Source organism: Gadus macrocephalus, chromosome 1 (assembly GCF_031168955.1).
Source record: "Gadus macrocephalus chromosome 1, ASM3116895v1".
NCBI classification, from domain to species: domain Eukaryota; kingdom Metazoa; phylum Chordata; class Actinopteri; order Gadiformes; family Gadidae; genus Gadus; species Gadus macrocephalus.
This window is the reverse complement of record NC_082382.1, coordinates 11,712,704-11,725,203: the sequence shown is the minus strand read 5'-3', so window position 1 is coordinate 11,725,203 and position 12,500 is coordinate 11,712,704. Positions and strand designations below refer to the sequence as shown.

Here is a 12,500-nt window from a genome sequence, read left to right as displayed (position 1 = left end):
ATCCAAGTTTGTGTCGTGAAGCATCTTTGTATCTAGAAAGGCCCCCCCCACTACTGCCTTGGTAGGACTGGTTTACCCAGCAGGCTCAGGTTACATAGTATAAACAGTGTTCAACACAAACAAACAAGACAATAACCACCATGTGGCTTATTCCTTTGTCTATTCCCTTGAAGTGCAAACAAAACTGTTTTTTTTCTTCTATTTTGGTCAATCAGCAACAATCATCTCCCTAACATTAGGCCAAACTTATTTTTGTCAGTCAACATACACCCTGAAGCAGCCCCATAAGACTACCCTGTGCAGTATTTGTCACAGACCTGGCAACCACACGAGAAGAATTAGTTGGCCCCTCCCCCACACGGGTTCCAGCAACGCTCTCGCCTTATTCTTACTGTTCAACCCTGAGCTGTTGAAATTAGCTGCGATTAAGAGGCGAGCAGTGTCAAATTTAGTTCAAGTGTAGGATGTCTGTGTGCGCGTGCGTGTCTGCTGCGTACGTCAGCGGCGCCACTGACCAACTCGCTGATAAGAGTTTCCCAACATAGCAGGCCTACAATTTGCATCCGACACAAAACAAAAGCCTCTCCAGCCAATCAGAAGGTTGCTTGGCTGAGCACAGGTGACCAATCCGAAAGGTCAAACTCAACATGGCCTCCAGGTACATTATTGATGACTCCCTCCCGTCCCGTCTGTCTTTATCATGTTCGTCTCCCTTCCCCCTCCCCCTCCCTTCTCTCTCCCTCTCTCTCTCGTGTTATTTTTAGACTTGTTAGATCACCAGACACCCGTTGGCATGTCTCTATATGCCGGTTGTTCACTTCCATTGTAATTTGTTTCACTGTTTGCGTGCTAGCGTGGCGCGATACGAATTGCTCCCGCAGACGCAGAACATTGTTCAGGCAAACGCTCGGTATTCAGAGCATGCGGCTACACCTGTATCGTAAACGTGAGTGCCTCAAAGCGCTTTCCTATCAAGGCATTTCTACAAGACAACTGAAAGCAAAACGTTCAAACTATCAGAAATGTGCCACCTGGGATCACCCTGTGGGCCCATTTCCAATATAGTGTAGCCAAGTTCAACCAAGTTTTGATTGTTCCACACTCAAATAACTAACACCAAGTTTAACCAAATTAGTGTTGTTTTTGAGCTCCCACATAAAAAATCCAAGAGCAGTGTGTAGAATTTAGTGGCATCAACGGCTTGGCAGAAATTGAATATAATATTCATCAATATGTTTTAAACAAAGTGTAATCTAATGAAAAATGTTGCTTGTGTTATAATCACACAGAATGAGTCCTTTATATCTACTTAGGGACTGGGTCCTCTTCCACGAAGGCCGCCATGTTGCACAGACATGTTTCTACTATAGCAAAGAAGAGACAAACGGCTCTAAAGAAAACATGTTATTAAATGTGAGTGAACCCCCTGTTTCAGCTAATGTTTATAGTTAATAGGTTATTATGTACGTCTGCCATTTCCTACATACATAGTGAACATAGTTACAGAGACAAAGATTCCCGATGGTGATTGGTTGAACTGATTCATCCACAGGCCATCAAAAATCGACAGTGACTTTATTATTTTACTGACGTGGGAAAAAATCTCAACACACAATTGCCTTGAATGTAAAATAACCTTTAGTTGTAAACTATGACCTTAACATTTGCAGTCGAAATAAGAAATGTATTAACCTACTTGCACATTACACAATACAGACCGTTGAAGGCCACCGTAGTTGTTGGAAAGGGAGGGGTGGGGAATGGGTTATTCAATGGATTGCAATCTGGCACGTCGCAACTAGATGCCATAAAATGTAACATGCTGGACCTTTAATTGTGTAGTATTGCAGGGTTATGGCTTAAGGGTAATTGTCATTTAGCTTTAGACCATTGCAAATCAATGGATACTGCTGGAAGCCAAACTGTTTTTATAGTGGAAAACCAGAATTGAACTTTCCCCATTTCCAAAGTTCATTATTACCTTCGCAAAAGTTTATGTTCTCGCCGTGTCTGTCCGTGTTTCTGTGTCAGATCATCTGACACAGAAACACGGACTGACACGGCTACCCACCAAATGCCCAACTGACATCTGATGTCAGTTGGGCATTTGGTGGGTAGTTTTATGGGCAGAGTAAGAAGTGATTAACTTTTCAAGCCAATCAGACAAAAAAGGGTGATGGCATATCACAATTTATTTGCGTAACACCACCACAAGGTTCAGGATGATTGTTGGGGACCCCCGCCCACTTCCTCTTTTCGTGAATATACCTGACGGAGGGGGGCTTTGTGGGGTGTCATCAGGCCTAAAAAGAAATTTTGTTTGGTTCCGGTTTCCGACCGACCCTGTCAATTTATGTGCAACCCAAATTATTTTATGAGCTTTAAAAAATTTTTTTTTTTTTTTATGCAAACTATAATCACGTTTTGGTACAGCACCTCTTCATTCTGTACAAGGATGAGCGAATTTTCTCGTTTTTAAATGAAAACAACCTACCTATCATTCGCTGCCGCTGGAAAAAATAAAATAAAAAAATAAAATAAATTCCCTACCTACCCATGACCTCAACTGACAACCAACAGGAACCAAACTTTTTTTTTTTTTAGGCCTCAGACTCCTCTCAAAGCGGCCAATTGGCTCCCTCCAAGCCAGGCCTCTCTCAAACTGATTCTTTGGCGTAGGTGTCTGCTCTACTGCCGCATTTTCTAGTGTTGAGGAGAGTTTGTCCACTGGCCACTTCCCCTGATACCGAGTTGACTTTACTAGAGCTTTAAAGATTCTCAAGAGATACTCAACTTATTTCTGAAAATTATGTTTCAGAAATGCAAACATCTTTGATTTGTTTTAGATTTCAAAATGAAGACTTTCTCTCCGGCTGTTGGGCAGACCAGCCAAGTCACACTAAAGACGTAACCGACCGGCTAGCTCTCAGTTGGCTGAGCATGAGCAGTCCTGAGTGTGGCCTCTCCATCCACATCAGCTCTCCACTTCACATCTCACCTCATCGGATACAGCTTCACGGACCGAGTCTCTCCACCCCACAGAGTCACACCCAAGCGGCTCACCTGCTGGTTACTTGAGTGGGCAGCCTCCGAGTCCCGACTGGAGATGATATTACATCCTGGTCGACAAGTCTCCTGTTAGACATGCATGTACATGCACACTCCTAACACGGGCTGAGGAAGAGTACCAAAAATACAGTAGTATATAATCTTATAGGAAACTACGAAACGTACACAGGTTGCGTTCCCGGGTTTTGGTTGTTAACACATGCATCTCGACACAGGTGTTGTAGAAAGAACTCCCCACAAAGGAACCACAATCTATTATTGTGTGCTAGAGAGCCACATTCTGGGCAGGTTGTTCCACTTAAAAACATCATTCTAATACCAACGCTCGTTTGATACTACTCATGTCTCTCGGGACGAACAAATGTACCGTCTATCGCCAAAAGAGAGCATAAAAAAGATGCAATAAAGGAAATGCAGCTACTACAAGGTGATTTTCTCAGCTGAAGGTGAAGTCAAGGAACCAATGTGACTACAGTGCTCAACTCTGCCTGCGAGATCCAAAACTAGCAAACGGATAAAGCCTGTGGTTCCTTCACTGGAATCAGAATGGGAGAATACAGCAGTTTGGAAACAGCAGATTGTCAGTAGGACAAAGATTCCTCAAAGCTCATGATGATGGTGGTGGCGAGCAGCCCTTAGTAGACTGCTAGGTACCATATATATTCAGCTTACTATTTATTACACATCGCCAACAAAGCCAAATGTGTAGAAAAACCAAGCAAAGCTAAATCTGCACACTCGGCATCAAAACTAAATGAGACGTAGTGCTCTGGCGCTAAATAACAACTGTGTTTGTGCGTGTGTATACGTGTAAAGCAGTGTGTATCTAGGTTCCTTTTCCCACACTACTATGCTCAGGAGGTATGGATAAACAAGCCTCCGTGACATCACAGCGCCGACACGCATGACCTCGGGTGTGTGGATGAGAGGGGGGGGGGGGGGGGTTGGGGGGATGGGTGAGGCAGCCAATCAGACAGCACCGTTTGGAGCCGGCAGTCCAGCGCGGTAGGGTAAAGGAGAATGGGTGGGCGTGGCAGACCTTGGAGAGGAGAGAGATAGAGGGAGAGACGCTGCTGGTGGAGAGAGGAGCGAGTTGAGCTGAGTGTGTGTGTGTGAGGGTGTGTGTGTGTGTGTGTGTGTGTGTGAGGGGGGGAGGAGCTACGTGGATACGGTAGAAGGAGAGGTTGTGGGGAAGGCAGCAGAGGAGGAATGGTGAATTAAATGGAGGACGTGGTCACGTAACACGCGGGTTCAAAGAGAGTTGAAGCCGTCCGCTAGCGGTGCTGCAGCTGGTAACGTTTACCCCAGCGTTAACCAACACCACCCCATTGAATGTGTGCAAGTGTGGGTGCGTGCGAGCGAGTGTGTGCGTTGGTAAAGGGGCTCCTGAACACATAAACTTGTGGCTTTTTTTTTTTTTTCAATGGAAAATAGGTTAAAAAAATAGAACACCGCTTCACACACACACAAACCGTTTTAACAAGCATCTATTACCTCAGTCAAGGGTGCAAGGAGAAACGTGAAACTGGCCCCCCTTAAAAAACTCCCACCTCCCTCCTCCAGGGACCCTCAACAAAGTGACAGCCAGTGTGCATTTCAACTCTCCTGCGCTTTCAAACAACCTCTCCCTCACACACATACACACACACACACACACACACACACACTGACACACACACACACACACACACACTGACACACACACACACACTGACAGACACACACACTAACACCATTAGACGCACAAAGGTGATGTTCACTCATTGCTGATAAACGGTCGACGGCGGTGGGGACGTGGGCAGCAGATCCAACCCACTGAACTCTCCGTGCACCCTGGAGAAGGGCAGGCTGCGTGCACGTGCGTTACCCCCGAGTCTCAAACTCAGAACCAGGGGAACATGAGGGGGCCGGCCGGTGTAGGACGGTCGCCTGCAGACGAGCCCGCTCAGCGCCAGGTGGGGGCCCTCCTCACGTGCCTCTGACTCGGCCTCGCCTTCCACCAGCTCTCGTTCCAGCCGGTTTCTCTCCCTCACTACGGCACCGGCGCTGTGGCTGTGGCTCCTCCGTCTTTGGCTGAGAGTGTGCATGCGGTGTGTTTATGTGTGTGTGTGTGTGTGTGTGTGTGTGTGTGTGTGTGTGTGTGTGTGTGTGTGTGTGTGTGTGTGTGTGTGTGTGTGTGTGTGTGTGTGTGTGTGTTTGTGTGTTGTGTTGATTCAATGCTTGGGGGAGGAGAGGTGGGGCAGCCCACTGCTCTTCACAGCAGCAGGTAGGGAGGGGGGGAGAGGTAGAGGGAGCAGGTAGGGAGGGGGGAGAGGTAGAGGGAGCAGGTAGGGAGGGGGGAGAGGTAGAGGGAGCAGGTAGGGAGGGGGGGAGAGGTAGAGGGAGCAGGTAGGGAGGGGGGGAGAGGTAGAGGGAGCAGGTAGGAGAGGGGGAGAGGTAGAGGGAGCAGGTAGGGAGGGGGGGAGAGGTAGAGGGAGCAGGTAGGAGAGGGGGAGAGGTAGAGGGAGCAGGTAGGAGAGGGGGAGAGGTAGAGGGAGCAGGTAGGAGAGGGGGGGCTGGTGGAGGGCTCGAGAAGTAGAGAGAGAGAAAGAGAGGGAGGGAGAGAGGGCGCCAGTAAGGGGGAGGGGGAGGGAGATTGTGAGGGAGTAGAGAAGTAGAGGGAGAGAGGGAGAGAGAGAGAGAGAGAGAGAGAGAGAGAGAGGGAAATGGGTGGAGAGGGAGACAGTAATGGGGGTAGTGGATAGAGGGAGGTAGGGAGAGGGAAACTAAGTGTGGGGAGGAGGGAGGTTGGTGGAGATGTTTATGGAGGGTGTTGGGGGGGGGAGGCCGAGGGTGAGACAGAGAAAGGGGTTGTGGGGAGTCGGACAGAGGAAAACGTCTACAGAGAGGTGGAGAGGGAAAGGGAAGAGGTCGGTAGATAGGGGAGGGGTGGGGAGGGCGGGGGTCGAAGATGCTCCAGGTAGCCTCACAGCAATGCGCCATCAGAGAGGGGGGAAAAACACAAAGCCTATCTGTGCTCTTCTCTGCACCGCTCCTCCTCTCTCCCCGTCTCTCCTCTCCTTCTACGACGCGCTCATCGGATCGCTCTCTTTCTCCCGCTCTTTCTCTCCCACTGACCAGCTAAATATTTTATCAGCTGGCAAAAGAACCAACACACCCCAAGGCCGAGGCCCTTCGCCTGTTTGTTTCTTTATGAAGTGTTTGCGTGTGCGTGTCCGCGGCCCTGTGTCTGTGTGTTTTGGCATGAGAGACTATGGGTGGCCTATGAGGTCTTTTCTATATTGTTTATGGTTCTGTGTGTCTATGTTTATGTGTTGGGGCAACGTCATGAGTTTTTTTACCACACACCGACAGCCCTTGAATTGGTCAAGTTGACACTTTTAAGTTTTTGTTTTCTCTTTGTCTGTTTTTCTGATCTCTCTCTCTCTCCCACTCTCTATCTCTCGCTCCCTCCCTATCGCACACTCTCTCTCTCCCGCTCGCTCTCTCTCTCGCTCCCTCCCTCTCGCTTTTTCTCTGGCTCTGTCTATCGCTCCTCGTTCCATCCATGTGCATCGTATGTGGCGCGCTCCTCAGTTCAGAGCTGGATGAACGACCTTGAGCAGGCGCACAGGGCTGTGTTGCCATGGCAACGAAGCCTCGTGCAACCAGTAACAGCTGGATGCAACAGCACTCTCTGAATTTTAGCGGGAGTCGCCACGTTAATAAAACGACTCCCTCCTCCGCCTTCTTTTCCTCTCTCTCTCTCTCTCTCTCTCTCTCTCTCTCTCTCTCTCTCTCTCTCTCTCTCTCTCTCTCTCTCTCTCTCTCTCTCCCTCCCTCCCCCTCCCTCCCCCTCCCTTTCTATAACACAGATGGACCTGTATTCACACAAAGGAAAATCTGGGTTTGGTGTGAACAATATGTTTGATGTAAGTCTAGACATGCAATGAGGAAGAGGCAGTACATCTAAATGTGAGCGTGCTCAGCGACGCTAGACGTCCACGCTGCCTGGGAGATGCATGTGTGCACATCTAAACACGTGCACTCATAAGCACATCCCAATCGGCTCACCTCAGAATAATTTAAGTGCAGACTTAACTTATTTAGCCGGAGTGCTCCGATTAAGACTTAGAAAGGATTAGGTCTTCGGCGCAAATTAATTATTTGTAATGAAAAAGGGTGACATGGGAGAAGATGAAGGCTTGGATAGACCAGAGAAGACGAAAACAGAGACAGAGAGCAGCAGCGAAAGAGAGTGGCAGTGAGAGAGAGAGAGACAGACACTGAGGCAGAGAGAGAGAGAGAGAAAGAGTGGCAGAGAGAGGCAGAGAAACATTTGATGATGAGCACTTGACATTCCTCTCACAGAAGAAACAGTGCTGGAAAAAACAAGGCAGCAGAGGACATGCGCTGCACTAAGGCTCCTGGGGGATCGAAGGCAGTAGAGAAGCCCAGAGTTTAAAGATCAACGCAGCACTGATTCTCACACACACGCAAACAAACACACTTATGCTTTTCAAATGACTCTCAGAGCTCTTTTAATGCCATCTGATTCTGAGCCATAAGGTGAACAGAGAGAATCTAATTGGTATACAAATAAATATAAGACACAATGAAACTCTTCACATATCTTGCAAAAATATAAACATTAACACTTTGTTTTGTTTCTATTCAATGTAGAAATAAGCCTCAAAACAGGATTCTAGTGGGATAGTATACCCAGGGCTAAAGAATAAGGAAGTGAAATGCACTGCCATGCAGCAAAAGTGGTTCACCATTCTCAGATTACAGTAGTAATTAGAAACAACTGCATAACTTGAACAAACTACGTGATCAAAAGGTACACAGTCTATGTGTCCTTTTCTAGTTTAGTAGTCAATTTCAGGGTAAGTGAGTCAGTGAATGTAAAATGAGATGAAAATAATACATAAGGACGGCCTTGGTGAGAGAAACAAACTACTTGATTTTAGGCAAATTTATCATGAACAATTATATGTTCCTATCATGGAGCAGCCTGATCTCCCCCTCCCCTTATATCCATTCGTCTATCTATCCATCGATACATGTTCTCATCCATTCATCAATCGCCTGTGATTCTGAGCAAACCATACTTGCCTCTCGCCGCGACCTCATTCTGGCCCTAAATAAACTATCCGCATGCACTTTAACTACCAGACAAATACAGCATTGAACCACATTCATCTTCACCTTATCACACACACTCCACTGCTGACAGTAGTCCACCAACAATAGGTGAATGGAGACGGTTAGAAATTTGAATTTCTTGAGCGTTTGGTATGACAGTTCATCTTAGTTAAACACACTTTTTTGTTAAGCCAGCACACTTGAACAAAGAATATCTCTTGCTGAGACTACAGCTCAGTAGCAATAAAAAGCATGATCACATCCAAAGCAACAGCACAAGCACCAGAATCAGACAGTGTGTGTAGAGGCCAAGGTCTTTCAAGTTTCACAAAGGATTGAGGAAATAAACAGAAGACATAGTGCCTGTGCAGTATAGGTCTACTAGAAACAGCACCATATGCTAACACCATATGTCTCGGCTTTACTGTCCCCACTTGCTTTTAATTGTGGTTATATTTCCATGTTGGGACTCATGTAAATAGAGGATTTATTTGTAACTTAATTATTAATGTGCCATTCTTTTAAAGTTCTGTTGCTTTTCATTTTGATCAATTAAACTGACGGATTAGATCTGCCCTGGTGCCCTGGTGCCCATAGCCATTTCATTTGCCAGGCCTTTTAATTGTGGCCCACTAAGTTAAATTAAAAACAGCTCAAAATATAAAACTTGCATTTCCATTCCTACAAGGCAGATCACCTTCATCATCCAGCTGCACCAGTGAGAAGTAAAATAAATAAGCTTATGACTGTTCTACTAACATGCAGATTACCACATCTTGAGTAGGGAGAGGGACAAGCAAGAGACAAAACGAGACAGGAAGAGTAGGTAAAACAATTTACGAAAATTTAAAACACAAAGATGCAAACAGGGAGAAGCTGAGGGTTTAAAATAAGAGTAGAGTATGTGACTGAACAATCTTTAGCAACAAAACAAACAGGTGAGGCTTAATGAGTTGCACTTCAGAGGATAACAATGGAGGCAACAACAACAGACCAGGAAGGAAACAAAGACTACAAACCACCGGTAGGTATAATTCCCCCCCCCACACACACACACCACCACCAACGTACCCCAAGACACACATACTGGCACGCACACCTCACACACACACACACACACACACACACACACACACACACACACACACACACACACACACACACACACACACACACACACACACACACACACACACACACACACACACACACACACACACACACACACACACAGGCTGGTGATTGAGGTTCTCTGTGGCTCTGGCTCATCAGGATAATCCCCAGCAAAAACCCACCCACCCCCCTGCCCCTGACCCTGTCACCAGCCTCCATCGCTAACCTCTGTCCCTTCTTCCATTCAGCAAACATCATGCATCAATGTCAACCCCATCAGCTCCGTTCAGCCCCGCGACCGGGACGCGTTGCAGCGGATGTGCACCTCCCACCCTACCCCATTCATGTCCCCTGTTTGCCTTCAATTTGGAAGTCCTCTTGAGATATGTTGCGTGTGATGGTGTGTGTGACGGGCACTGTGTCAAACTGCAGTTTAGACATATAGACTGCACTGGAAGTCTGCAAGGAGGGGCGCTTAGGAACAAGGTGCCAGAGACGTCTCCGCACACTCCCCTCTACTTGGGCATCAGACAGCACAAAGCCGCCAACACACGGCTAAATTTAAACGTGACTTTTCTTTTTTTTCATCATTAGCTCTGCCCCTGGATGGGGGTCGTACGCCGCGCGCAGACTACAGCCCAACAACTATATGATGGAAAACAAAAACAAAAATCCCATCTTAATGTTAAAACGTAAACAGAAAAATGGATATCTATTTGATGGTGTGACGATCCTAACGGGTTTTTTAAGAGGTTGTGTCACCATACTGCTTTTTACCGCGGCGGTTTATCTCCAGCCTTGTCCGCTGCGACCCGGGCTACTTTACTAGACAGCGTGGAGCGACCTCGTCCTGATAATCAGCCTTTTAGAGCGTAAAATGTCAGGTTTGTATAAAACTAATATCGGCGGAACAAAGTCAATACAGGCACTGCCACGACAGGCTGAACATAGGCTACACGTATGTCCACGGCCCCCCACAACCACCGCCACCACCACCGGCTCTCTGTGTTATAGTAGGCTGGTGGTCGTATAGCAGTCTGAAATGTAACGCTTAATGTGAACGACAGGACACAAGTAGTCCGGTAGGCTATAAAATAGAAGCGTCTTTGGAGCACCGTATTCCGTAACGCACGTGTCTATATGTATGTGTGTGTGTGTGTGTGTGTGTGTGTGTGTGTGTGTGTGTGTGTGTGTGTGTGTGTGTGTGTGTGTGTGTGTGTGTGTGTGTGTGTGTGCGCGCGCGCGCGTGCATAAGCGTGTGTCAACCAAAGTTGCCGATGATCTTTCGAAACACATTTCTGATATCTACTTAAAAGCTTCGCTGGGGCACCGAGTGCACAACTTCACAACCCGTAGTCATTTGTTATTTTGCAGAACGATAACAGATAGGCACAACCCCCGTATTTTCGCTAAAGTGGAAAAACGTACACAATCTTGGCTGTCATGTAAATGTCCCTGCACTGTACCACTGCCAATCCAGTGCAATGCCCAAGTCTGTGCGCCTCCGTCCCCATCCAGCCATGCAGAATTCACGTCAGCCAAAGAGTCCGCCTTGGTAAACTAGCGCAAGATAAAGAGCAATAAAAGAGTGACTTACCAAGTAGACTCGTGTTTCTGCCAGATAAATAATTTCTTCTTTACACCATTAACTCTCCGCCATCTTCAGTACTGTTTGTTTAAATGGGAAACACTCGCGAAGCGTTGGAGCCAGCTTGCAGTTGAGCGATTGGTTGCTGGGTAAAGTAGTGAATTGTGGTAGAAGACTGCTGTGATAGATACTAGCGCCTCCCGGATATGGACTACAATTAGCCATCAGCGTACCGTGCGAGGGGGACGACCTATGGGGACGACTGTCTAACAGCATACAAACGGATGTCAGCGATGATATTATCCAGAAAGATGTCTCAGTGTTTATTTTTAGGTAACCATACGAGGGCTCGAAAGCAGGCAGTAAGTTGTTTGCAAAGACCTGTATGCGTTCAATTTTCGAAATGATTGTTATACACATTAGAGAGAGAACAATATTTTGTAATACAATGTAATGTGCAATGCAACGGAACTAAAACTAGTGATGAATATATTGAATAAATTGGGCTATTGGAACTATCGCGCAAAATTGCAATAATTTCCTGTTTCAATTAATTCCGATTGAAACTGGAATTAGCCTAAAAGCAGGTGTTCCACATGTCAGAAATGAACTAGATATGTCATTTGGAGATAATTAGTTATTTAATAATCTATTAATATCTCCCTAACTCTTTCTCTCTTTCTGTATAGGTACCATAGGTTATTATATGAATGACTAATTTCGCTTTTCACATATTAATTACATATGTAAATAAATGTTGCAAATAAAATTAGAGTAACTATTTATTTTCCTTAATAAGTCTCTCTCTCTCTCTCTCTCTCTCTCTCTCTCTCTCTCTCTCTCTCTCTCTCTCTCTCTCTCTCTCTCTCTCTCTCTCTCTCTCTCTCTCTCTCTCTCTCTCTCTCTCTCTCTCTCTCTCTCTCTCTCTCTCTCTCTCTCTCTCTCTCTCTCTCTCTCTCTCTCTCTCTCAGAAGACTGTAAACTGTAAACGGCAGGGACCAGCCTCCTGCAGGCCACTTATTTCTTATAGATGAGTCCCATATGTGAGCTCCATATGTGAGCTGGCTCGACTGGTATGGAGGAGCAACATCAGAAGGCTGATGGCCAATCGAGCGGAGCGTGGCGAAGATGTGCCCCCCTTCCCTTGCCAGGATTACACCAGGCAGAGAGTTTGCACCAAACCCTTCAGTTTGGTATTTCCATGCAGTTAAGTGCACAAAGAAAGTATGTGAGTGAGAAAGACGGAGTGAGAGAAAGACTAGACACCCCACAACCCAACCCAGCCATCAACCCTCACTTACACACACACACACACACACACACACACACACACACACACACACACACACGCACGCACACGCACACATGCATCGCAAGCACTCACAAACACACACACACACACAAGCACACATGCACACATACATCACAGGCATGCATACCAACACGCGTGCACACACACACACACACACACACACACACACACACACACATATAGTAAAAAAACACATGGGACCTCCTTGGTTTTATCAAATTGAGGTGGCAATGTAAAAAGGAGTGAAGGCAGCATAGGTGTTAGAGGAGATGCTGAGGATGTTTAGTGATG

General features: G+C 46.6%; 1 protein-coding gene across 2 annotated transcripts in view; it reads right to left on the bottom strand.

Annotated features, from left to right (window-relative positions):
* The window catches only part of LOC132446275 (nuclear receptor coactivator 3-like), a 37,004-nt gene extending 25,928 nt beyond the window's left edge, over positions 1 to 11,076 (bottom strand). The window contains exon 1 of one of the 2 annotated variants that reach the window (XM_060036609.1): positions 10,908 to 11,076. The gene's annotated coding sequence lies outside the window, so the exon portion shown is untranslated. Of the gene's footprint in view, positions 1 to 10,906 lie in introns of both variants that reach the window. The other variant, XM_060036526.1, reaches the window with a different exon arrangement.
* Between the last annotated feature and the right edge of the window lie 1,424 nt (positions 11,077 to 12,500).